The sequence below is a fragment of the Alexandromys fortis genome, unplaced genomic scaffold (genome assembly GCF_014885135.2).
Source record: "Alexandromys fortis isolate MF-2015 unplaced genomic scaffold, M_Fortis_MF-2015_v1.1 scaffold_0, whole genome shotgun sequence".
Taxonomy (NCBI): Eukaryota; Metazoa; Chordata; class Mammalia; order Rodentia; family Cricetidae; genus Alexandromys; species Alexandromys fortis.
In genome coordinates, this window is record NW_026067949.1 from 4182209 (window position 1) to 4207560 (window position 25352).

Consider the following 25352-nt stretch of genomic DNA (forward strand, 5'->3'; position numbering starts at 1 on the left):
AGGACATGCTGTTGATGTTAGGAATCAGTCGGGAAACCTCACAGTTGGGATGTTGGAGTATGGTGGACAAAAGTAGCTGAGTATTCAAGAGACAAAGGAAATAAGAACTGGCAAACAAAGCCAGCTACTGCCCGTCTATAACATTCTCTCGAGACATGCTAACTACAAACGTCCTGTGTTTATACATACTGAGCATCACATAAAATTTTCTTGAGTGAAATAGATCACAAGCAGATAAAGTGGAAGCCCTGACCTAATGTGGTAGAGACAATAGTGGCCCCCTCTGTGACTAACAATGGATAATGCTCTATGCTAGAGTTTTATTTTAATCTTACCCAAACCATTGAACACACTTATCTCTTTGCTAATTTTTTTTCTGGATTTCTTTTTTACTGGTATATAAAAACATTTTGATGTTCAAACCACACCATTTTCTCAGAAAATCCTTGTCCTACCCATAGGGGATAAGGAAACATGCATGAGGGATAGAGTACCGGTCCTTACCACATGAGGCTCTAAGAGGAAACTCATGGCACTAACACATGGATATTTTATACAGTCTATAGTTTATGAAGTCTAGCATCTAAAAAATGTGTTGGAGGTGGATTTTTCTGAAATGCATAGGAGCAGTGTGTGAATGCAAGCTACATAAGGGGCAGAATCACCCCCAGCTGGAAAAATCAAGACAACCTTGAGTTTCAAGCAAAAAACTATGGAGCCAGGAAACAGAGTATTTAGTCAAAAGCAATCAGGAGCCAGGAAACTAGAGAATATAAATAAGCATAAAGGCCGTGACCAAGGGAAGCCAAGGCGTTTCACCACAAACCCATTTCCTCAACAATCTATGTTGCCCAGCACCACTGTTGTGCCAGGTTCCACGCTGGAGAATTGGACAATGAAGGAAACTCCATCTTTGCCTCCAATGGGGTTGATAGTCTCTTGGTGTGAACTGGTCACTGTGTGGGGGTGGGTATGACTGACCTCAATGCTCACAGTCAAAGGGAGAGGCAGAGGTTGGTTAGGGCTGGCTGCTAACATGCCTCCACCCATGAGGCATATTTTAAAAGCCTCATAGTTACTCTGTTGTCAGGCCATATCAGGGAAACAAGAGCTGGGAAATTCCCGAGTCGACAAATGTCTTACACATCACTTCGTCTGACCTTTCTGCTTTGCAACAGGAGGAAGAAAGTCTGCGAGGAAGCAGTCCCCACAGGACAGTGTGCAATGACCCCTCAATATGTATTTTCACACCAGGCCTGGATTGTCGCCCTCAATGCAAGCTCTATGCAGTACTCTGTGCAGTAAAGTTTAGCCAGTCAGCTAGCCATCCTCTCTGATGTCTATCTGTTCTAAGAGCCATTCACTGCCTGTGATAATTGGCCTCCCATCTCCCCGATGCCAGCTCCTCTCTTTTGCTGTTTCACCTGGTGCTTTGGGTGCTCCCCGAAGGAGCTCTGCCAGAATGCAATGGATCCTAAGCTTCATTTTAATATGCTTAAATGAAATTTGTTAAGCAACTACTATGTCCATTGTAGTATCAGGAAGACAAAGAACACATTTAGTTGGAGTCATTGAGAAAAGTTTAACAAAGATTGCAAGTACCTGTAAAGGTTCTTATAGAATTAGGATAACCTTCATAACCTGCATTACCACCTCTACTACCTTAGGGAAAAGCTTCTTGAATATTTTTTCACTTGTGAATCTTTTTTACCCTAGAAATTATTGCCCAACCTTGAATATATCTGAATGTAGTTACACAAATCACTGGGATATAGGGTCTTTTTGGATTGTCCTCAGGAGTGGTATAGCTGGATCATATAGTAGATCTATCTTTACCTAGTAAATGAATTTTGGCCTGAAATGAAGAGAGCATGTCCAGTGTTTTCTGACATGGCCCTAAATGAACTTATCTCATTTTTGTACTGCATAGTCATGTGATATGGCATTCTCAGCATTAAACATTCAAACAGGAGTACCCACAGGAATCAGGAAACTGGTAATTTTCCATGGTGATGATGATAGCTTCAAGGAAAGGAGACTAGAACACAGATTATATGAAGGGGAAAATTGAATACCGGGATGGGAAGGGTTAAATGGGGTAGGGGATGAGAGGTCTGAGTTCCCTCTTCTCAAACTGTTGGTCAATGAGATGCTATAGACCCCACACAGGCTGTTGTCATTGCCTTCAGCTACCCTACAGAACTTGACAGTGAGATGTCATTGCTAAAGATAATATATAGTCAAGTTATGCGGCAAAACCAAACAGGTACCAACCCAGAGTCTCCATCTACATTGGCTCCCTTTCCTTGTCCTATGTATGCTACCAGGGTAGGAAAATAATCAGTAGTCTTACCCAGCTGTGAACACTGTGAGCTACAATAATGAATTACCTGGGGGGAAAAATATGCTCACTGATGTAATATTGGCATGAATGTTATGGGCCTAGCCAAGCACTTCCTACTTGGATTTAAGGTCAATAAGACAGAACTCATGTCTGGTACTGTTAACTCGGCCCAAAATCTATGACTCATCAGAGGAAATAGGTGAGAACCTAATACTATTATTCTGTTAAATAGAAAATAACCCTGCCCCTCATTTTCTTATCTTAACCCATAGATCAGTGCATCTCTCAACCCTCAGCAGAGAACCTTCTTTTTGCCTTCAGTGAATATGAAAAAGTTACTAAGACAGCCTTGGTCCTTATCTTCATAGAATTCACAGGGCAGTGGGAGAAATTGGAGAGAAACCAGGGCTTTTACTAAAGAGATTTTCTAAATATGTGAAGGGAAGGCTGAGGATACCTCTATAGATGGTATTCAAAATCTTTCTGTGATTGTGAAATAGAGGTTGACACTTAAAAGTTAAGAAGGAGCCAGTCAGTGGTCAGTGAACACTGGAGCAAGCCACACAGGACAGTCACAGGGAATTCTATGGCTTCTTTGAAGTTGACTTCAATTTAACTGAGATATACATATGCTACATCCTAGGGCATGCCCCTACAAGTTCCTAAAGGGAATAAAATAAGTCTTCAGTATGAGGTCTGCCCTTCGAGCTCTGCCTAGATCCCAAATGGTGGGAGAGGATACCAAAGCCATATGGTAACTGTCACTCTTATATTTATCTGTAAAATGAAGATGCAGATTTGGTCCACAGCATCCCTTTCTGTTCTAAACTCTGGTGTTGTCCATTTGTTATTTTAACAAGATTTTTTTATACTTTTCAAAATTCTATTTTCTGCTGAATTCATGTCCAAGAGGCAGTTACATGTTCATTGACCTTCAGTTGAGTGGCAGTTAAATGAGGTCTGTACTGAGCACAAGAAGGACTGTACACAGAGCTCTACAGGGACAAGACAATATTCTATAGTCCTTGGTCAAAGGGAAAACACACCGAATTTGGTGTGAATTTTCTGTGAATTTGGGGAATTGTGTATTTGATCCAATCCGAGCCTGTTACCTTTCCAAACCTCAGTTCCCTTCCAACAGCCCTAAAATCTCCTGGGAACAAACACTGGGTGATCCTCCTGATTGACACTAGTCACCTCTGGCTTCACTAAATGTCTCCTTACATTTGTTTGAAGCCTGTTGTCTTGCATGTTCTCTCTGATTCCTTGTTATTTCTGTTTGGGGGTCTAGGGAGCTGGATGTCTCTCAGAAATCTGATTGTCCTGTTCCCTCTTCTCCAGACCTTTGATTGCCCTGTTTCATCTTCCTGGAGAACTGCCCCCATTCTCTCTTTCCCACCCCGAGCATACCTCACTGCAGAGTGATGCTTTAGACCTCCTTGGACACATCCCTTCTGTGGGGTTGTTTTCCTTACTCTTTGAATTAAATTAGCTTCTTCCTGAATTATTTCCTCTGTGGGCCACAGCAGCCAAACACACTGCTTCTGCTTGATTTTTCTGTCTCAACGGAATTCACTGCCAGTTAATTGCAGACCCCAGTGGCTATTGCACTGCTCCCGCACCCAGAGAAAAGGTGGGTATTTATTTAATTTTCTCTGAAATGTGGGGTTTGGGAAAAACCTGGGTTTAGCTAAGAATCATGGAGTTCACACACAGAAATATGACCTCAGTAAATTTGCTACAGAAATGTAAAGACATGATCTCTCAAAGGCATGGGTGTCTGCAAACATCTGTCTTCTTGTTGTCAAAGGACACTCAGCAGTGCAATGCAAAGTATGGTCTCTCTTCTGAATCTTTCTTTGTATCATAAACTGTTAAGCAAAATATATTGTTAATTCACAAAAGCAAGGTACCAAACATTGTGTACTATGGAACATCCACACACATGCATCCACAAAGATGAAGGAAGGAGACAGTCTCTTGAGTCTATAGGAGGAGAATCTTCAGAATCTCCTAAAATGAAAACAACATTGACCTGTTAAAGCCTTCAAGATTCAAGGTGCTTTATCCACAAATGTATGCATGAATGTTCACTGATATTTATGCTATTTCTAGGGGCTCCGTGACTGACAGAAATACTGGCTGCCCCTAGACCTGCATGGATGTGTATATAGGCTCACTGTGGGCAACTTCAAAGCAATCTAATTGGTGGTCTAAGATTCACTCCCTTTTTTTTCAGTTATTGTTATTTTATAACCCACCAAACAACCAAAAATCCTTTAAATCATGATATTAGGATGAAAGCAACCTCTCTGAAAATCAATAACTTTTATACTAAATGATAGATGTGACCAGACACCAGTCTATTTATTGTTAAGTGTTTTGAAGAAGACCATAAACTTGCTAGAATGATACACAAGGGTCTAAACAGTGGAGTAAGAAACGAATGAAATGAAGCAATGATTTCCTAGAATATAAAAAAAGGTAATGAAAACCTTGAAGTAGAGACTTCATTGGTTACACTGTAAGAAGCACTTTGTGAAGGTGTCCTTCACCTAAGGAGTTGGAGTTCACACCCTCTTAGGAAGACAGTCCCGAATGCTTTATACTAACCTACTGTGAAAATTAAACAGCTTTGATGTTTACTAGCATAAAGAGAGCAGAGCCCATTTTAGGAATTAATTCAACCCTCAAACCAAGTGAAATTACACTAATAAAATGGGATGACACAAACATTACATCCAGGAAGACTTTCTGTGGCTGGGGAAGGGCTGAGCAGTAACGTTATGAGCAGACTAGTCAGTCTCTTCTTGGTATTAGCTACATATTTTTCATGATTTTTTTTAAAGGAGTACTTCCTAACTGTAAATAAATGAACACACTGTTGCATAATCTGTTTTTAAGAAAACCCTGGAGCCAGAGGCAGTGAACCATGGCAGCCAAATGCATTTGCATCATCGGGAACATTTCTGTCATGCCAGTATGTCACTCTCTGACAGAGCACAGATGTGCCCCCACTTCCCCTTGTTGGAAAGAATTTCATTAGCACCAGGAGTAGTTGGCTCCTGAGAACCCCAGTTGCTCCTTACATAAGTAACAGAAGGGAGGGGAGCTCCACTCGCAGGATCTTTGAGCTCTTCCAGTCATAGGAGCTAGGCACTAACATGAGTCCCTTGGTACACTCCAGTCCCAGCACGTTTGAGAGGACATGGTTATCCCTGAAACTAGCACAAAGGTCTCTTTCTAAGTTCTCTGTTGAAGATGACTGCATGATAAAAAACTTCTAACCCCACATGCATCTCTAATGTGCTGGTCAGAGCATCCTTCTCCCTCAGATTCCACAAGGATCTCTGAGACATCACTTAGGACTGACTGTTCTTCTTAAATACACTGCAATTTCTGGAAATAGATGTGGCCCTCTAGCAATGAAATAATGTGGTCATTTCAGTAATGGGAACAATTTTCAAATGAAACAAAGTCTAAATCTCCTTCCTCTGAATCCCAGAAGTTTGATATTTATAAATATATTCTCTTAAGTTTTATCTGTACAATTTCATTTGATTTAGGGATAGTTTTTCTAAGATTAACTCAATTTTAAAATAGAAAGTTTTAAAACAAATTATTTGTTTGTTTGTTTTTTTAAGACAGGGTTTCTCTGTAGCTTTGGAGCCAGTCCTGGAATAGACCAGGCTGGCATCATACTCACAGAGATTCACCTGCCTTTGCCTCCTAAGTGATAGGATTAAAGGTGTGAACCACCACCACCCATCTGAAAACAACTTCTTTTATAGAAATAAAATATAAATTGGTAAGGCATACAGGATGAGCATATGTGCAAAGGATATGATTCTGGCTACACAGTTACTAGGAACATTTTTACCTACTCTTTCCCTGAGCTCTAGAGAGGAACACAGGACCCGGGACTGACAAATTACAGATTTTTTCTCCTTCAAGTCTCTGGAGGAGAGACTGGGTGAGGGATAAACATCGGAACTAAGTCAGACCAATCAAGGCTCTCACAAGTGCTTACCTGATACTACTTCAAAATAAATGTCCTGTCTTCTTCAGGAAGGCACTATAGACCTAGAGAGGTCAATGAGCCATTCTCTCTCCTCCTGTGGACATCCAATCTGAAAGAAATCAACCGTCAAAGAAAGACATATCATGGTGATGTGGAATTCCCCTCTGTATACTGATTTAGTGGTAGCAAAAAAAAGTAAAAATAAAGGCAGCTTTTTGGGCCATGATGCCATTGTGAACTCTGGCTCTTTCAGGAGACTGAGTATTTAACTGGGGTTTGTGAGCAATGTGTTACAAACTGCTGAATGGCATGACATAGACTCACTGCATACTCGGAACTGGGGCAGTGTGCGTGCCTTGCATAGACAGTGAACATACCTCTACCATGTTGGGCTAGGTGGAGCCAAAAGGCAAAGCAGCCTTAATCCTAGTCATGTTGCTGCTCAGCATTTTAAGAAGCACTCCTGGACAGAAATGGATTTCATATACACAATAGGACAGATTCAGACATAAAAGACCTCTAAATGAAACACAATGTGTTTAAAGAAATGTATGTAAGCTTGGGAGAGAGAAGAGAAAGAGTAAAGAGACAGTACATGTACTATAAAAGACTACAGACAGTCATAGATTAAAGGAGTAAAGATAATAAAATAAATATTAAACTTGTAGAAAAAGTAATAGAGTAAAAAAACAAGCCACATGAAGATGGAAAATTTGCAGAGTCTGGATTATATATATCATTGTGTTTTCTTTGAATTTTTTTACTTCAGAGAGACATTTAATTCTGGGGACTGCTGAGCTAAACCAACAAATATATTTTAAAGGTTTCTTGAGTTCAAAATTTGGTCTAAGAATATCTTGCTTTGGAAAAAAAATATGTTGCTTTTGTTTCCACAGAGGATGAGAACCTGTGGATTCACTCTAGGCTAATGTGGTTTAATGGACCAGGACCCACTGAAAGGTCACTGTTACTACCACCAAAAGTTAGTTTACTCAACAAAAAAGCAGGGAGTGATTTGGAGAGAACTATGCCCAAATTCCCAAATATTGTTTATAAATGCTTATTTACATTTAAATGGGATATGCTATAGATACAAATACTTTACATTGGTATGTATCTTAGTCTATTGATACAAATTTAAGGTCAATTTTGTTATATGTATATTTCTGTTCTTGATTAAGGTATTGTGTTTGTGTAGCTCATTTAAAAATGTATAATTAAGAAATATAGGTTAATAGGCAATCATCTATAATAATAGTCAAGCTTGTAGTCATGTTAGTTAGATTTTCTAGATATACAGAGATATGTTTCAGTTAGATAGGTATTCTTCAAATCTTTCAGAGACCTCCAGATTATGGCATTTAAAATATTTAAGAAACTTAAAACTTTTTATAACAATGAGGCACATCTGTTCCTGGCAGCACCAGTCCACTTCAAGAGGATATTGAGCATCGAAGAGGCTCCTTATGGTGTTTTTTTAGTCATTTGGGCAAGAAACTGCTCTTGCCTGGACAGCTTGATGTTATACTGTATGAACTGGACATGCAGGACCCACAGAGAAATTACTTTTGAACTTCCCTAAAGGTGAGACAATTCTTCAGGGTTCATGCTTCATAAAAGAGTCTGCTAGACATTCTTCAGGACACAGAAGAAAGTGAGTGACAAACATATAGGCAGAACAGTCTTTGAAATATCCTGCTTTGTGGAAAAGTCTGCTGGATACTACAGGCCTGTAGGCTAAAGATGGATGCCCCCAATGGTATAGAAGAACTTTGGGTGACCGTCCAGGTAGTGAGATGTCTCTGTCAATTCTTTGCTTGCAATGCACTTTCTGTTTACTTGGGTAATATTATATCCTTCTACAGTCTTTGATGGAGTTGAAGAATAGTTATAATTATAGTTTTCCTTAGTTATGATAAAAGATAAAGTAGATATAAATATTGCATCTGTAATTCTTAGTTGATATCTGTTTTATTATATGTAATTTCACTACGTTCAAATTTAAATCTTCCTTTTTATTTAGAAAGAAAAGGGGAGGTGATGTGGGATTCCCCTCTGTATGCTGTGAATACCACTGGCTAATAAAGAAGCTGTCTTGGGCCTGAGCAGGGAAGAATAGAGGTAGGCAGAGAAAACTAAACTAAATGCTGGGAGAAAGAAGGTAGAGTCAGGAGAAGCCACGTAGCCCCACCAGAGACAGATGCTGGACAGAATCTTGCTGGTAAGCCACAGCCACATGGAGTTACACAGATTAATCAAAATGGGTTAAATTAAGATGTAAGAGCTAGCCAATAAGAAGCTAGAGCTAATGGACCAAGCCATGATTTAATTAATAGTTTCTGTGATGTTATGTTGGGGCTGAGCAGCTGGGAACAAACAAGCAGCCTCTTACAACACCATGGAGCACTTGGTCAAGCCATAGAGGCCAAGTGGCCTTGGACTTCCCAGGTATCAGACACAATACATTCCTTCTTTGGCTCTTTCAGACTCCCAGAGGGTGCCTGGAAAGTGAATAAGGAACATCCTTGAAAATCTAGAAGCAGATTACATCCAAGCCTTCCGACAGCTCATCAATCAGAGTGGCTGTCCATTCAATGCCCTCTTCCCAGAATCACAAACAGGAATCATTTGTTGAAAGAACATGGTGCTTACAGAATTTTCAAGCTTAATTTGCAATGAAATCACATGATCATTTGCTCCTTCCCCTACCCCCCAGACCCCGGCACAGTGCCTCACACACAGAGGTGCTTGGTAAAAGTTTCTGTAATGATTTAGGGCGTAAACACATGGGTGAGTGAGGCTGACCTATGTAAATTCTTCCTCAGCAGAGCTTCCTTAGAGGAATGTTATTGTTCCCATTTTATTAGTCTCAACAGTGTTCTCAGAGCTTCTAGTAATTGGTCACGATTGAGATATAAACCCAGAACATTCCAGTCCAAAATCAAACCTAAGTCCAATCAGTCTTTTTCTCTGCAATTCCCTCTAGAGACTAGTGTTCTGGGGGAATTTTAAATCTCCCTGCTGTTAAGTAACAAAAGTTTTATATAAAATTTAGCAGAAAATAAAACTAAGTGCCCTATAAAAGCATTATTAGGTTAGTGTTGTTCACAATATTAAAGTGCATATTTTTCTTATTAAGAAAAGGTTATAAATTAGCGTGGTTTACAAATTACACATGATCTGGATCTGGGACGTTATTATTAATTAGGTATCAGTTCCTGATGGCAATGAAAGACGGATCAATATGGTACATGTCGTGCATTATGGAAACATTTCAACCCAAATAAATGAAGCTATCAACATGAGGCAGCACTTCCGAACACCAGAGAAGGGGGGTTTGAAAATAAGATCATCTAAAGCTGAAACATTGTTGTCTACCTTCCCTTCTATACACCTGCTGTACTGTATCTGTGTGTTCAAGTGTAGAATAAAAACACTTGAGAATGAATCGCATCTATACTGAGCACGAGCGGGCTTTTATTGCTATTGCTCAACAAGGAACAGTGTTTGACAACTGTGGAACAGTGTTTGACAACTGTGTACCACGGCTGCATCACATTCAGCCCCAGATGTCATCCAGAGATGGGTTAGAGATTCTGAAAGGATGTATCATCGTAGAGAGCTCAGCTGCAGGCAGGCAGCCATGGTGCTGGAGCAATAGCTGAAAGCTTACACTTGAGCCCCAAGCACAAGGCAGAGAAAGAGAGAATTAACTAGGAATGGCATGGGCTCCGTGGTAAAATATATCTTTTCATATTCTGATTTTAGTTGTGCCCCCAGCTCTTTCCAGATTCTCCCTATATTCTCACCAACTCAAATCCATACCCTTTCTTGCTCTCTCTCTCTTTGGAAAGCAAATAGGCATATAGAAAAAAAAATAGCAAAATAATATCAAATAAAAACAAACAAACAAACTGGAATAGAACAAAACAAACAAACATAAAAAAGAGCCAGAATGTACACAAAAAAATATATATAGTATACAAAGACATACACATTTGAAAGCACAGAAATTTCCTTAAAACACAAAACCAGAAACCATAGTATATAAGTTAAGAAAAAAAAAATGACCTATAAGAAAACAAACCTAGCAAAAAAACAAACAAACAAAAAAACCTGCTGGCCATGGGGGTTGCCCTTCAGTGTGGTTTGCATGCCCAAGGAGACTCCACTTGAGAAATTAATTTTCACTTGCACGTGGTTATCATTAGAGACAGTTTCATGGTTAGGGTTGGGGCTTGTGTCCACTTCTCCTCTCCGCACTGGGATTCCAACTGGTGTGACCCTGAGAATGTTGTCACGGTCTCCATCCCCACTGCCTCTTACAATCTTTCCACTCCCTCATCTGCAGAGTTCCCTGGGGGAAGAGGTTTGATGGAAACACTCCATTTAGAACTGAGTATTCCAAGGTCTCTCACTCTCTGTACACTGCTCAGTGGCAGGTCTGTATTCGTTCTCCTCTACTGCAGGAGATCTACTTCTCTGATGAGCCTCTGATAGGTGAGTACAACAGAGTATCAGCAGGATTCATTGTGTCGCTGTGTTCCTTTAGCAGAACAACAGCATTTTGTTTTCAGTTAGTTCTATGGCCTATCTAGTCTCAGATCTTGGCCACTCAAGCAGTGTCAAGCATGGGGTCCATCTCATGGAGTAAGCCTTAAATCCAATCAGGTGGTGGTTGGTTACTCTGGAGTGGGCTTTTGAAACCTCAAAGCCCACTTCCAGTGACACAAGCCTTCTAACAAGGCCATACTTCCTAATATTTCTCAAAACAATTCCACTGGATGCCAAGTGTTCAACCATATGGAGACCGTTTTCATTCAAGCCACCACAATCTCTTTCTGTAAAATTACATTATTTTATTTTATCTATTGACTAAGGTCTGCCTTTTTCTGCTAAATTATAATGTCAATAACAGGAATTTTGATCTAGTTTGTTTACTGGGGAATTTCTAATGATTAGAGCAGTGTTTTGCTTAGTAAATGTATGTATACATACACACATATATACATATACACACACGTATGGGTAAACAAAAAAACCAATGGGCAAAAAGGTCAATTCTAATATGGTATCCGATCTAGACCCTTTGATACCCTTCTGGTCTTTTCCAGTGTCTGTCATCTCAAGATGATGAGGTCGTGGCTTCAAACGTAAAATCAAAACTTCATTTAACACAAAAGAAAAGGCAAAAGTTGCACAGTAAATTCTGTAGATCTCCACTTATTTTTTATTGCTGGAAATGTGTGTGTCCAATTATCTGGTTTTAAGGATAGCTGGGAAATCAATCATATTATCTCCAAAACCTGTGTGAGAGGCCATGGGAACTGGGTTGGGCTTGGAGCACAGGTTAGTCGGGCTACGTGAGGAGCATCCATTCATTGGCGAGAGACTTGAGCCCAAGAGAAGGACTGCAAAACAATAAAAAGGTGTATAACACCTTTGGGGAAACGTGAAGATTTTATGTTTACTAGAAGATCTCCAGGGTCGTTCGTTGCCTGTCGTTCCAATTCGTTCTGAAGAAGGAGATGATGAGCAGAAGTAGGCACAGGGAAGGGAGCCCAGACATAAAACAGAACACCATGTGATGTCAGGGTCTGGCCTGGCTCACGGCAACAGCTGGAAAAGTAGTTTTTTCTCAACGCCCCCCTCCAAAGTTGAATTCACTCCCAATGGGCTTTAATTAGCAATAGCAAAGGAAACCTCCTTCCCAGCCCTAGATAAAACTGTTTTGCCTGCATCCTCAGCTCAGCCGTCTTGAGACAAGATAAGAAGCAGCTGGCAGTGGGTGGGAGACAAAATACCATTTGGCCAGACAGCTGGGCTGAGTGCATTCTCACTGGGGGTGCGAGAGACTCCAAGACGTTACAATAGTACTTGAATTTTAGTTTCATGACCTTGGAAAAATATCTAAATGAACATACCACCTCCTGGCCACTTGTCTACATGGGAACCTAAGGACAAGAAGACACAAATATTTCCCTTAGGACCATTAAGAAGCATGTCAGTAAAATAGTGATTTGTTAGCAAGGCTCATTAAAAGTCTGACTTTTGAAAGAAAGGATTTTGGAATGTGCCCTGCTGCGAGAATGGATTGTTTCATTGTGGAAAGGTCTTGAGTTGGACAGGACTCCACACAAGCCTCTTGCCTGGGTTCTGCTTGATTCACTCTCTGACTGAGAGCTGTCATATGGGTTCCTGGTGCTGGCCACTGAGAAAGGGAAGCAAAGGGAACTTGGAGGGAGAGGAGAAAGTCTGCATCGTGGGTTGAATGAATATATTTGAAGACAAATTACCCAGACACTTGAGCAATGATCAGAATCAGCTCATTCCAGAGCCAGACTATAAAGACAAGGAAAACCTTTTCGGCTCAGCAGCTATCTGGGCTTCCATAATCAGGTTGAGCCCAGGCAGTGTTAGCAGTGGTCATCTGGGCACTTTTACCTCTGAAAAATTGGCTCTATGCAATTTTCCATGTGACCCTAACTTTCCTCAACAAGTCCTTAGTCTGGCAATATTTCATGGCCTGGTGCACTGGTTTATGGAGGTAAGGAAAGCCATCCTTAAGTGGACACTTGGTTTCACTGACCCTCCATCTAGGAGGATTCACTCTTCCTCCAAGGTGTAATGGCATACGGGATCTGTGTCACCTCACTGCCCTTTCTAGCATGCAAAATTCATGCCAGTTTTCTATTGAACCTAAAGAATAGTCCCGCCCCTCTCTTTCTCCCCCATCCATCCACACAGGGGAAGGATGAGCTATTACCTCAACCTGTTATATGAAACAGGTTAAGACTTTAAAATAAGACGCGGTGGTAAGACTCATTTCCAATGCCCCTTTATTAGTGAAATGAGAATAATACCCATTCTGCAATTTCTCTGGAGACCCTAGATCATGTACACAGTGCTAGGTGCAGAGTTCTTAGGTATACCAGGTACTTAAAAAATGGTATTTACACATATTTTTATCTCCACTTTCTTTGGCTATTCTTTATTTCACCTACAGTCAGTCTCTCTCTCTCTCTCTCTCTCTCTCTCTCTCTCTCTCTCTCTCATACAAACACACACACAGACATACACATACACACACACACATTCCAGTTCATGTTTGATATACAAAGAATCACCATATATTTATTCACTGTTCTGTTTCTTGAGTTGCTACTAAATTTTATAAAAAAAAATATGGCTGTACATGAAACTAAAGCTCGAAACCATACTGAAGACTACTTGTCCTATGTAATGTGCCCACTTGCTTAACCCTGGGTGAAAGAATGCTTGACTGGAAATCAGGGTTTACAACTTTGGTGTGGGACAATTGTCTATTCTATCAATTATGTGTTAAATAAACCCTGATTGGCCAGTAGCCAGGCAGGAAGTATAGGCAGGACAACCAGATAGGAAGTAGAAGTGGGTCAATGAAACAGGTGAATTCTGGGAAGGGGGAAGCTTCCTCTACAGTACTGTCCTGATACAGTGTGAAGAAGTAAGATGTGACCTGCCCCACTGAAAAAGGTACCGAGCTATGTGGCTAACATAGATAAGAATAATGGGTTAATATAAGTTATAAGAGTTAATAAGAAGCCTGAGTTAATGGGCCAATAAATTTATCATTAATATAGACCTCTGTGTGATTTCTTTGGGACCTAACAACTGTGGGAACTGGGCAGGACAGAAAACTCAGACAATACAACCTAGCTTCTTCCAACATTGTATGACCTACACATGAAGAATAGGAAAACAGTGGGTACCAACCAAGGACTTACTGAAACATCTCCTTTCCAGTAGCAAAAGGGAGGGAAACCATGCCCCATCCTACACCCTGAAGGAGTCAGAAAAGCATCACTAATGAATGGTATCAAGACAAAGAACTCAGAAGAAGCTTCGTGTCTCCACTCCCATTAGTGGGCACTGGGCACTTGGATCCTCAACTTGGTGAACTTACAGTGGAGCCCTTTGCTACTTCCTCACACTAAGTCATTTTTGGTCCAGGAAATGGTTAGAGGGACCTGAGAGGCTAAAAGAAAACATCACCTTATGGATAATAAAGCAGGTGTCATGCCAGGGATGGCAAATGTTATGAATGGCTCCCTTAATCCGTGACAGTCGACATTTCCATTCCCATTTTGCTATACAAGGAACCTGAAGCATTAAGTAAACTGTTCAGGGAAATAGAGAGAGTGGACCACAAGGGTGACACTGACTAAAAGCCTTTAGGCCCCGAAGCCTTAGCTGAATGGCCATCCTGTGCTGCCCACGCAGAGTGAACATGGACTTCCAACTTGCTTCACACAGCACAGTGAGGGACTGCAACTCCCTCTTCTTGCTCCTGGGTCTTACATCTACAAAACCAAGAGCTTGAATTTAAAGCGAAGACTGAACATGTCCACAAAATCAAAGGTCAAGGGATGAGCGTATAACTCAGTGGTAGGTTGTGCAAGAGTCTAGATCCAACTCTCAGAACACAAACAAAAAAAAAAGTAATGGAATTCTCTGACATTTTTCATTTCATGCCAGTTCTTGCTCAGGGTTGGGAATTCCTGCACTAAACTCCAGGAAAGAAGAAGATAATATTGTTTTCTAAAATAAAGCCTATAAGCCGGGCGGTGGTGGCGCACGCCTTTAATCCCAGCACTCGGGAGGCAGAGGCAGGTGGATCTCTGTGAGTTCGAGGCCAGCCTGGTCTACAAGAGCTAGTGCCAGGATAGGCTCCAAAGCTACAGAGAAACCCTGTCTCGAAAAACTAAAAAAAAAAATAATAAAATAAAATAAAATAAAGCCTATGCAAAAATGTGAATAAACTTTAAACCTGTGCATTAGTAATTTAAAAAGTAATAAAAACAGACAATAAGCGGCCAATGAAAATCTGCATAAAGTACTTTTGTCTGCCATCATTGTCTCATCAGATTTTGAGGTATCTCAGCACATATGGGGAGCATCCTAAAAATCTACTCCTAAATGATTTGAGTAACCAAAACGTGCTAGTTACTTTTCTGTTGCCATGATATAATTAATACCTTGAAGAAAGGACACATAAGGGAGAAAAGGGGCTTCTGTCTTTCACGGCTCCAGAGGGATGCAGTCCATCGTGACATGGAAGGCATGGCGACAGAAGATGAGACCACCTGGCAAGAGGAACCAAGAGAGAAGTGGAATAGGGAACAGGCTATAAAACCCAAAGCAGGCTCCCCAGTGGCAAGTCTCTACCTTCTGTAGGCACAATAACTTCCCAAGTGCCACTCACTAGCAGGGGATCAAGAATCCAAATCAAACCCATGAGCCTGTTGGGGTGGTTCACTTTCAAACTACAACATGCATAGCATATACCCCGAAGCCAGAAAGACTGTATTTCAGTGTCAGCTCCCCCTTCGATTTAATATCTTTAAGGCTCCTGATTCTCACCTGAGAATTTTAGAAATTATACCAACTTCATGACAGCCACAATAAAAATTATTTTGGCAACCTTACGAACACTATACAGACTATATAAGTCAATATTAGTGAGGCAGTGTTCTTACATCAGTAAGGCCACAGATTCCAGTGAAGGCTAGGTGAAAGGGACCAAAGAAAGCCATCTTATACCTAACTTGGTTACTCAGAAAAACTTTTTGGAAGCCTAGACATCCTGATCAAACAAGTTTGAAACTATGGGGGTTGAAGAGGCTGCTTCCACATACCGAGAGGACCCCTGGGTTCTCCCTGGGGTTGAGCTGTCATCAGGACAGGGGTAGACTTCCCAAGCCACCCAGCTTCTCAGCATGTCCCTAAAATGCTAACACTCTCAGTGCAATTAAGTGACACACATGTTTTCAATGTCATGCAACCTCGTGCTGTGACAAACAGTTCCCATGTGGCAAAGAGATTAATTTAATTTAGACTATTTGACTATTGATCAATCTCTCTTCCCTCTGCTGCTGTTAGCAGATTGGAGGTCGTCTTCCAATGAATGTCTTGGAATCTTTTAGAAAATGGATTCCCATGGGACCCTTAACCTTCCTTGAGAGGACTGTCAACTTTCTGTCCTGTGTCCATTGCTCCATCAAGTCTCATCTCCCTAACTACTTATTGTCTGTGAAGTCACTACAAGATGCTGAGCTAGCAAATACTGAGTCTCACTGCTCTTAAGCAAGAGAAAGGGTGTCTCTGTCTTTCTGGCAAGCAGCCAAACATAACCTTTTTTTATATATGTTTATGTTTTAAGTCATCTAGTGTAAGTTGTGATTCATTAACATTGAGCTGTGACCCACAGCACTTTATGACATGCATGAATGAAGTTTCACTACCACAAAGACTTACTCTGGGAGGGTTATTATAGCCTTTTGCTTTCTTATGTGTAGGAATTCCAGGCAGCCCTTTACAATGGATCTTGATGACAATTTAAAAATATATTTTTATTGTTTATTTTATGTGCACGTGTAGATGACTATGGGTGTCAGACGGTGTTGGATCCCCTGGAACTGGAGTTACAGGCAGTCGTGAACTCCCAATGTGGGTGCTAGGAACTGAACCTGGTTCCTCTGCAAGAGAAGTACTCACTCCTAAACGCTGAGCTGTCTCTCCAGCTCCTGAGGACCTTTTAAACTTCAAAATCACTTCAAGTATGCAAAACAGAAACTCACCAATAAAACTGTGTGTGTGTGTGTGTGTGTGTGTGTGTGTGTGTGTGTGTGTGTGTGTAAAATATCTGTTTATAGTGTGAGAGCTGAAACAAAAGAGCAGAGTTCTGGGAACAAGTGGCTTAACTACTTCGCTGTTCTTTGCTTAGTCATAAATGGCTGTGAAAGGACCATAAACACTGATGATAAAGTACATATCTGATGTAGAGTGATGATAAACACTGAAGAGAAAGTTTGTGTCTCATGAAGCCCTATTGAGCTCTTGACAATATTGGTGTGAATGTCTATATTCCACCTTAAGCCAAACTTCTTGAGAGGAAAGTTTATGTGGTTGTTTTTTAGTTTTCTTAAGAACATTTTTTCATTCATTGCAGACTGAGACCATCCCTACAGCATCCAGAAACCATTTGCCTGGACCTAGGAATAACAACCATTCCCCAGACACATTTTAATGGAATCCAATAGAAAATATCACCCCTGCCAAATTTAGCTGGCACGTCACTGCTGCCACCTGTAACTTTCGTCTGACTGATGCTTCCTTCTCCTCCTGGGAGACTTTCCAAATCTATATTCAAATCTCAGTCTCCTTTTACTCTATTCTCTGCAGATACTTGGGACATTTTTGTAGATCAAAGTTGTTGTATATAGAATCTTTGTCATTTTCACCTATCTCTTATTGTTTTCTTTCCTTAATGAAATTCATTTTCACTCAGACATGATGTAATCCCAGAACTTGAAAGACAGAGGGAAGAAGATCATAATATGTAGGACACTGAGCTATTAAAAAATAACATGAGAATTGAGGGATGTCTCAGTGGTAAGAGTGTGGCTCTTCTGGAGGACCCCAGTTAGGTCACCAGCACCCAAATCAAGTTGAGCACAACTGTGACCCCAGCTCTAAGAGATGCAATACCTTCTTCTGGCAAAACATATGGTTAAAAAAATATTTCAGAAATCTGTCTCTCCGTTTTAACATTTTTTCCAGTTTTCCTAACTCTGCCTTTTCCCCATTCTTTGGTGTCACACCCTTTTGAAGAGCAGTTTGCTCCTTCATCACTCGCTGTTCATGACTTCTCCTTAAACCTTCACTAAAATTGTCTTCATGGTGTCCAAACTGTGTCTTCTCTGACACTATTGTCGTCATGGTCACCAAACTTCCTGGACTTTTTTCCATCTGTGACTATGTGGGCTCATGCCATCTGGCACCGTGGGTGGTTTTCCTCCTGCTGAAATGCACCTATAGACTTCCACGAATAACAAGCTTTCTTTAACTCCATTTGGTAGAAGCAACACACATCGGTACCCCCAGCACCAGGGACACAGAAGCAGGACTCTCTGACCAGCCAGGCTACCTGAAATGGAGAGTTCCAGGTTCAGTTAGAGACTCTGCCTCAGAACATAAGCTGAAAAGGCACCTGAGGAAGACAACATGACGCCAGCCTCCACTGACCCCCACATGGAGCACACACACACAACATGCATGACCACATGCCCTAAATAAGTCAAGTCTTATAGTGAACAATTTGTAGAGTAGGGATTTGAATCTATGTCTTCTAATTCCAAATGAGCTATTAGCTGCTGTATCAGTTCAGTTCAGTCTGGTTAAACATAAGCTATTTTGGCAGCCAACAGCTTAGAAGTCTTCAGTGTCTCTATAAGATCTGCAGAAAACAACAAAATAAAACAACTTTTTCCAGGACAGAAATTTAGGGCCCTTCCTGATCTGGCACCAAATTTTCTTTCTAGATTTACATTTATTATTTTTAAATACTGTCTCTTATAAATGCTGTGCTTATGATGTTCCTTCTTCAGTGTCTCTGCTTCATGACTTCAACCTAGGACACTTACTCTTTCAATACAGAAGATTAGAACCATGCGTTTGTGCACTGCACATGATATCAGTAGTAAATAGAAGGACCCAACACATGAGATCTGTTAGTACCTATTGTTCCTGGAAAGCTATAAAGGAGTGTAAATGTGCAAAGTAACTTCAGTGTATCTTGAGTTTTATGCAAAACTCATTAAAGATCAAGTTCTTCCCATGGGAAAAGTCATAGAAAACATTATATTATGATTACTTAAAAATAAAATAATATAATGGGTTGTATCTCTATATTATATATATAAATAAAATAAACTTATGCCTCTTGGAATGATAATGCTCCCCCAAACCCATACATTATTTAACCCCCCACCCAGTTCCAGGCATGGGAAATCTTTCTTTGGGTTGTTGGTCAGGGGAGTCCAAGAGATTTCCCAAACAGTAGAGTGACTGCTTGTGGCTTCCTACATAACTTGAAGGTAAGACTGCATGGCTGAAGATACCACACACCTTATACACAGGATTTGGAGGAATCAAACTGGAGCTGACTTAGAAGCACCCTTCTAAGGACTAGCTCTCATGGTACTGGAAAGTGCTATACAATTTGACACGGATAAAAGTGGTCAATAGTTGTACCAGCCTTTAAAATCTATGAACCACAATGACCAGAATGGTAAGTTACTCCTAGAAGTACAAGAATTTCACTTACATCCCAGAAAAAAACAACACCTATCTAACTTCACTTAAGACCCAATCAATAGGAGGAAACTTGTGCCTGGTTCTGTAAACCTAGCCAGCTACTCATGACTTGTGAAATCATGGACCCTATAGGAGGAGCTACTACGCCACTTTTCTAAACCAGCATGGGGTTCTAGATGGGTTCTAAAGACATCTTTATGTCTACAGGTAAGTGTAGCTCTAATCCCTCTTCAAAGAAGCTTCTTGTGCAGTAGATAATGAACGTTACAGAAACACAAAACTGTCAAGATGCAAAGAGCAACTGATCATGGGATGTCCAACCCCAAATGATAGCATGTATACTGTTATCCCTGCATGTAAGTCTCAGGGAACATTGATGAAGAGAGTTGCAAGAGCAGAAAAACTATAAGACCCAAGAGTGTCAGGATGTCTGCTGTGAGATAGTGTCTTCTATACATATCACAGGGAAGCTGCACCCATGAAATCTGGGTAATGTGGTGAGCTGAATGAAGTCTGCTCAATGTCAACACCAGCTGACATGCCAGTGTGGATAGGAGAAATTTCAAAGGCTCCACACATAGATGAAAAGCTGTCAATTACTAATGCCTGATGAAAACAAGAGAATCTGTCGTCTTCAGAGGTGAGCCCCTGATAGATTATCCAATCCCATGAGGTCAATCCTAAACACATATACATATGAGCAATACTAAGTAAATTCAAAAAAACGTGTGCACATATATGTGAGTATGAATTAACCATATTAATTAAGAAGAAATCATGAATTTGGAGGAGGGCGGAAGGCATAGGAGGAATTGGAGGGGGTAGTAATGATGCAAATACAGCACTTACACATGAACTTCTCAAATTAAATTTAAAAATAAATAAAATATATAATAATATTTTATACACTTATAAAACAATATAATAAATAATAAATAAATGGTAGCAGGACCCAGACACTCCCAATGACTGCTCTTCAGCCATTTTTCCATAGTTCTTTCATATAGCTGATAATTTCTCTGAGTTAGTTTAGAGGCTTAAGAGCATATTTCAAAAATAATTTTGAATGTATTTGCTTTTCCACAGAACTTTCTTTTCTGAAGTTTCCAAATCATAAACCATTTTCTCCCTCTTATCAACCACAAAAATTATTCCATTTGATAACATTTTCATATTTTGTGTGTGGAGAAAGCAGACATTTCTTGACAACATCACAGTAATAAATATTTCGGAGAGTGAGAACAACATGATATTGGATCAGAAAGTCGGAGCCTTCATGCCTCCATGTGGGTGGAATGTTCTTAGGAAAGAGAACACAATCACAAGGGAGGCTTAGATTAGGAAAAGTAAGAGAAATCATGAAATGTGACTTTATACATAGTGAGTGGATGATGTCCTTGGATAACTCGTCTAAAACAAATTAGAAAGGATATCTTGCTGGATAGAAACTCTGAAACCACAAACACACAGAGCATGCAAACGAAGCCATGCAAATAATGCGGCGAGGACTAGGAAAGCTCTCTAAGGTAGAAGTTAAGGAGCTCTGGTAACTTCTCATGGACAGAAATAGAATAACAAAATTGTCAAGAAACCTAAATGCACAGGACTGGAGAGGCTGCTCAGCAGTTAAGAGCACACACTTGCTCTTGCAGAGGACCTGAGTTGCACTGAGTAGCTCACAACCACCTGTAACTCCAGCTCTAGGAGTTCCAAGATCCTCCTCTGGTCTCCATGGATACCAGTTTTCACGTGAACATACATATATACAAGTTGGAAATAAAATAAATCTTTCAAAAGTGCTTAAACACATCTATTGTATTGTTTGAAATAAAGAGGAGTTATTTCAAAAATATAGACGTCTTCTGTGGTCAGAAAAAAAATAATGATTGAAAGTTGCCTTTGTGATTCTCAGTTTAAAATCAGTGATTACCCCTGAGCCAGCCCCATTGTTTTCAGTAAAGGTCCAAGCTAGATTGATGTTGCTGATCAATGAGTTGAAAGGCTAAATAAATATTTTTTAAGAGGGTGCCTAACGAAGAAGTACAACACATGGCTTTGTTTGCACAGAAACCCAATGAGGGCCATGATCTGACCTCTAGCATGTTGCTCCTTCTTTAGAGCACTGAAGGTATCCTATCTTGTACTGGTGTCTTTCCTTCCTCTTCCAGATACTGAAAACTAGAACTGAGTCCTTTATCATCCTTGACTAAACACACTTTGGCTTAGGATCATAGTTTGACCTATAGTCAAGCCTCAACCGGCTGTTCAAGAAGAAACCAGGAAAATGAAAAAGGAAGGGAGGGAGGGTTGGGAGAAGATACAGAAGGTGTGCCCTAGGACTTTTTTCTGAGGGTGACATAAAGTTTAGACATCAGCTGTCAAAAGCATACTCTAAGCCACTTGCTGTATAAGTTGTATACATTGCAACCTCCTTACCATGGTTTCTTCTGACTGGTAAGGAAAAAATGTTTTTGGAAAAAAAGAAACATTGTTTTTATGAATAATTACTGTTACAATAATACACAATAGAAAGTGAAGTCCTGAAAAGCCAATGTAAAATGGACCACAGTCTTACTCAAAACAGAAAGAATTTTGGGTGGAAGCCAAGTTCATGAAAAGGTGAAAGGTGACAGGGCAATGTTATTTACGTTGTTACCAAGACAAAGTCTTCTTTAATACCCCAGAGGGCTTGATTTCTGCACTTATGGCTACTCTCTGCATCCGGGGCTTTCCCCTGTGCACCTGTCTCCAGATCCCTCAGGAATAACAAGTCGTTATGCTTTACAGGGAACGTTGAGTCACTCTGGAAGGTCTCTGCAGAATGCACTTGCCTGTTTGGAAAACTCCATTCCTTACCTCATTGTTTCCAAAGCCATGAGTCTGCACACAAACAAGAACACTCATGAGCCAACTTTCAGACTCTTTGGCTCTTCTCCTCTGAGCCCCATCCCCATACCTCTGCATATGCAAGCTTATAAAAGCTCCTCATAACTGGGTCAAATTAGCAAATATCATAAATTATATTCCTGTTGTTTCAACAAAAAATGAATCAAGAAAACATTGTCTGGAGAGCACAATTGTATTCATTGTATGTTCAGATCATGTGGAGCACATTAAAAACCACAGGCAGTTTCATTGTCTAATTTCTGGAGAAGAAACAAAAATCAGAAGTACTCTTCCAGCAACTTGGTAAGGACCAGTGTATTCGGTCCACACTCTCTAGGAGATTGCTCCTTCTAAACTATCAATACACTTCTGCCATCTATCCACTGCCTGAAAAGACACAATGCAAATCATCCAGTTAATTTTCTTTAAACAGAAAAGAGCAGTGAGGAGATGGTTTAGAGTATGAATTGAGATTGAGGAAGCTCCCGGTAGTTCACCTGGACCACGATCTCCAATTTACTACTCTCCTTCAAATTGTTTCACACCGGTTCCTAAGCTGTGCTTCATCTTGACAATTTGTCTCCTAACACATCCCTTACTGCAAGGCTTCGATTCCCCCAATCTCCGTCAATTTCTAAGTTTCATTGTTTCCTACTTGAAATCAGCAACTTAGAATAAGTTCATAGCTGCACCAAAATATGACTACTCTGGGCAACTGTCAGAACTTCCCCAGTGCAAGAAAATCTACTTCCTCCTTCACACATTGGACATATATACATACATACATACATACATACATACATACATACATACATTCATACATACATATATACATTCATACATACATATATACATTCATACATACATACCTGTCTGGAGAAGAGAGACAGCAGAAACAACCCAATGGAAAGAAAGCTTGGGCTCTATGGTTTGCAGTAAATGTGACCTCTATCTATATTGACTTGCTCACCCCCACATTCTGCAGATAGAGGGAGGGATTGGCTCAGAAAGGAAGAAAGGAGACATTGTACTGACTCGCACACAACCTCCAGAGCATATTTTTGGCTCCTCAGTGACCTTGGAATCTTCACATTAATAGAAGAACATTTCTAAGGGAGGGTCATTTGTTACATCATAGAACTGGTTTTCTTAAACAAAGGAGCTAGTTTATAGAAGGCATAATACGCTTCTTCTCCCTCATCTACATTGGTATTGCTTGGAAAAACAGAGGTCTCCTCTACCATTCACAGGGATCAAGGAAATTTTTTATGTAATCTCCAGTGTTCAGATTGATTTGATTCAAAACCTCGAGTAGATACATTGGAGGGATCAAGCCCTGTCCTATAGTAATGCCCCCAACCCTCTTGCCCTTTAGGAAATGCTACCATCTAGGTAGTAACCCATTCCTTCCCTTCCATAGGGACTAGGATCAAGTTAGTGTAAGAGCTCAGGTCAGATATTCCATGGGAGAGGCAAAAGTTCTATATTTTCAGTGATGATGCTGGTGATAAAGAGGATGGTGATGGCTAGACTACTTGTTATTCAGAAATAAGAGAGCCTCATCCACTCCAAAATTTTTTCTGATGTCAATAATCATGATACACACACACACACACACACACACACACACACACACACACACCATGAAGGTCTGAAAACATTCGGCTTTCTGAAAGCACACAGTCACCAAGCTGATCTGAAGGCAGAAAGCAAGGAAGAGACTGAGAATGGCCCTGAAGCTTTCACTGCTTCTCTATAGGCTTGAATTTCCTAATTGCTCCAAAGGAGGGATGACCTGCATCTTCTTCTCGGCCTGCACAGATGAGAAACAAGCAGGAAGAAAGGTGAAGGTTCAAATCTGTCAGCACTCAAATATTAGAAACGGATCCAGATGACAGAATCACAGCACACCCTATGTTCATAACTTCCCACGGGTTTTTCATTCGAGAGATCTTTAACCCTTTAACCCTTCAGCCCTTTAAAGTGGTGGTTCCCAACCACAGGGTCATGACCCTTTGGGGGCTAAACAAGCCTTTCTTAAGGGGTCACTTAAAACCATCATAAAGCACAAGTGTTTACATTACGATTATTAGCAGTAGCAAAGTTACAATTATGAAATAGCAACGAAACTAATGTTACGGGTGGGGTCACCACAGGATGGGGAACTGTGTTAAAGGGTCACAGCATTAGGAAGGTGGAGAACCGCTGCTGTAAAGCAATTGATTAGCCTTTGTTCACAGATGAACAAGTGAGCAAGTCAATATCCAGATGGGAGCAGAAACTTCTCAAAATCAAAGAGCAGCTGGTGCCGAACCAGGAATGTGAATGAACATCTGTCTAGTGTCAAAGCCTATCATTTGATTTTGCCCTTGACCAGAAAGCCAAGACAACCTGACTACCATCAGGGTGATAAATTTCCAAGTAAACTAGTCTTCCTTTTTAGTTTACCTGCAGTTTGACAATTATGTTTCCAGTAATAAATTTAGTAGAGTAGGATTCAGAGCGCAAACAAAGAGCATATGGGCACAGAAAACAAGGCCAGGGATACCTACTCACAAATGAGTGCTGTGGAACAATGCTCTTGTACCCTGTAGAAATCTCACTCATATTGGTTTAATAAAATGCTGATTGACCAGTAGCCAGGCAGAAGTATAGATGGGGCTACCAAACTAGGAGAATTCTGGGAAAAGGAACGACTCGGTATGCAGTCACCAGCCAGACACAGAGGAAAAAAGATGAAAATGCCTCACTGATAAAAGGTACCAAGCAACATGAATAACATAGCCAAGAATTATGGTTAGTTTAAGTTGTGAGAGTTAGTTAATAATAAGACTGAGTTAATAGGTCAAATAGTTTATAATTAACATTTAATTTCATATAAATATTTTATATAAAATTTATAAATATTTATATATAATATAGATAAATAATATATAGTTTATAATTATTTATATTATATATGTA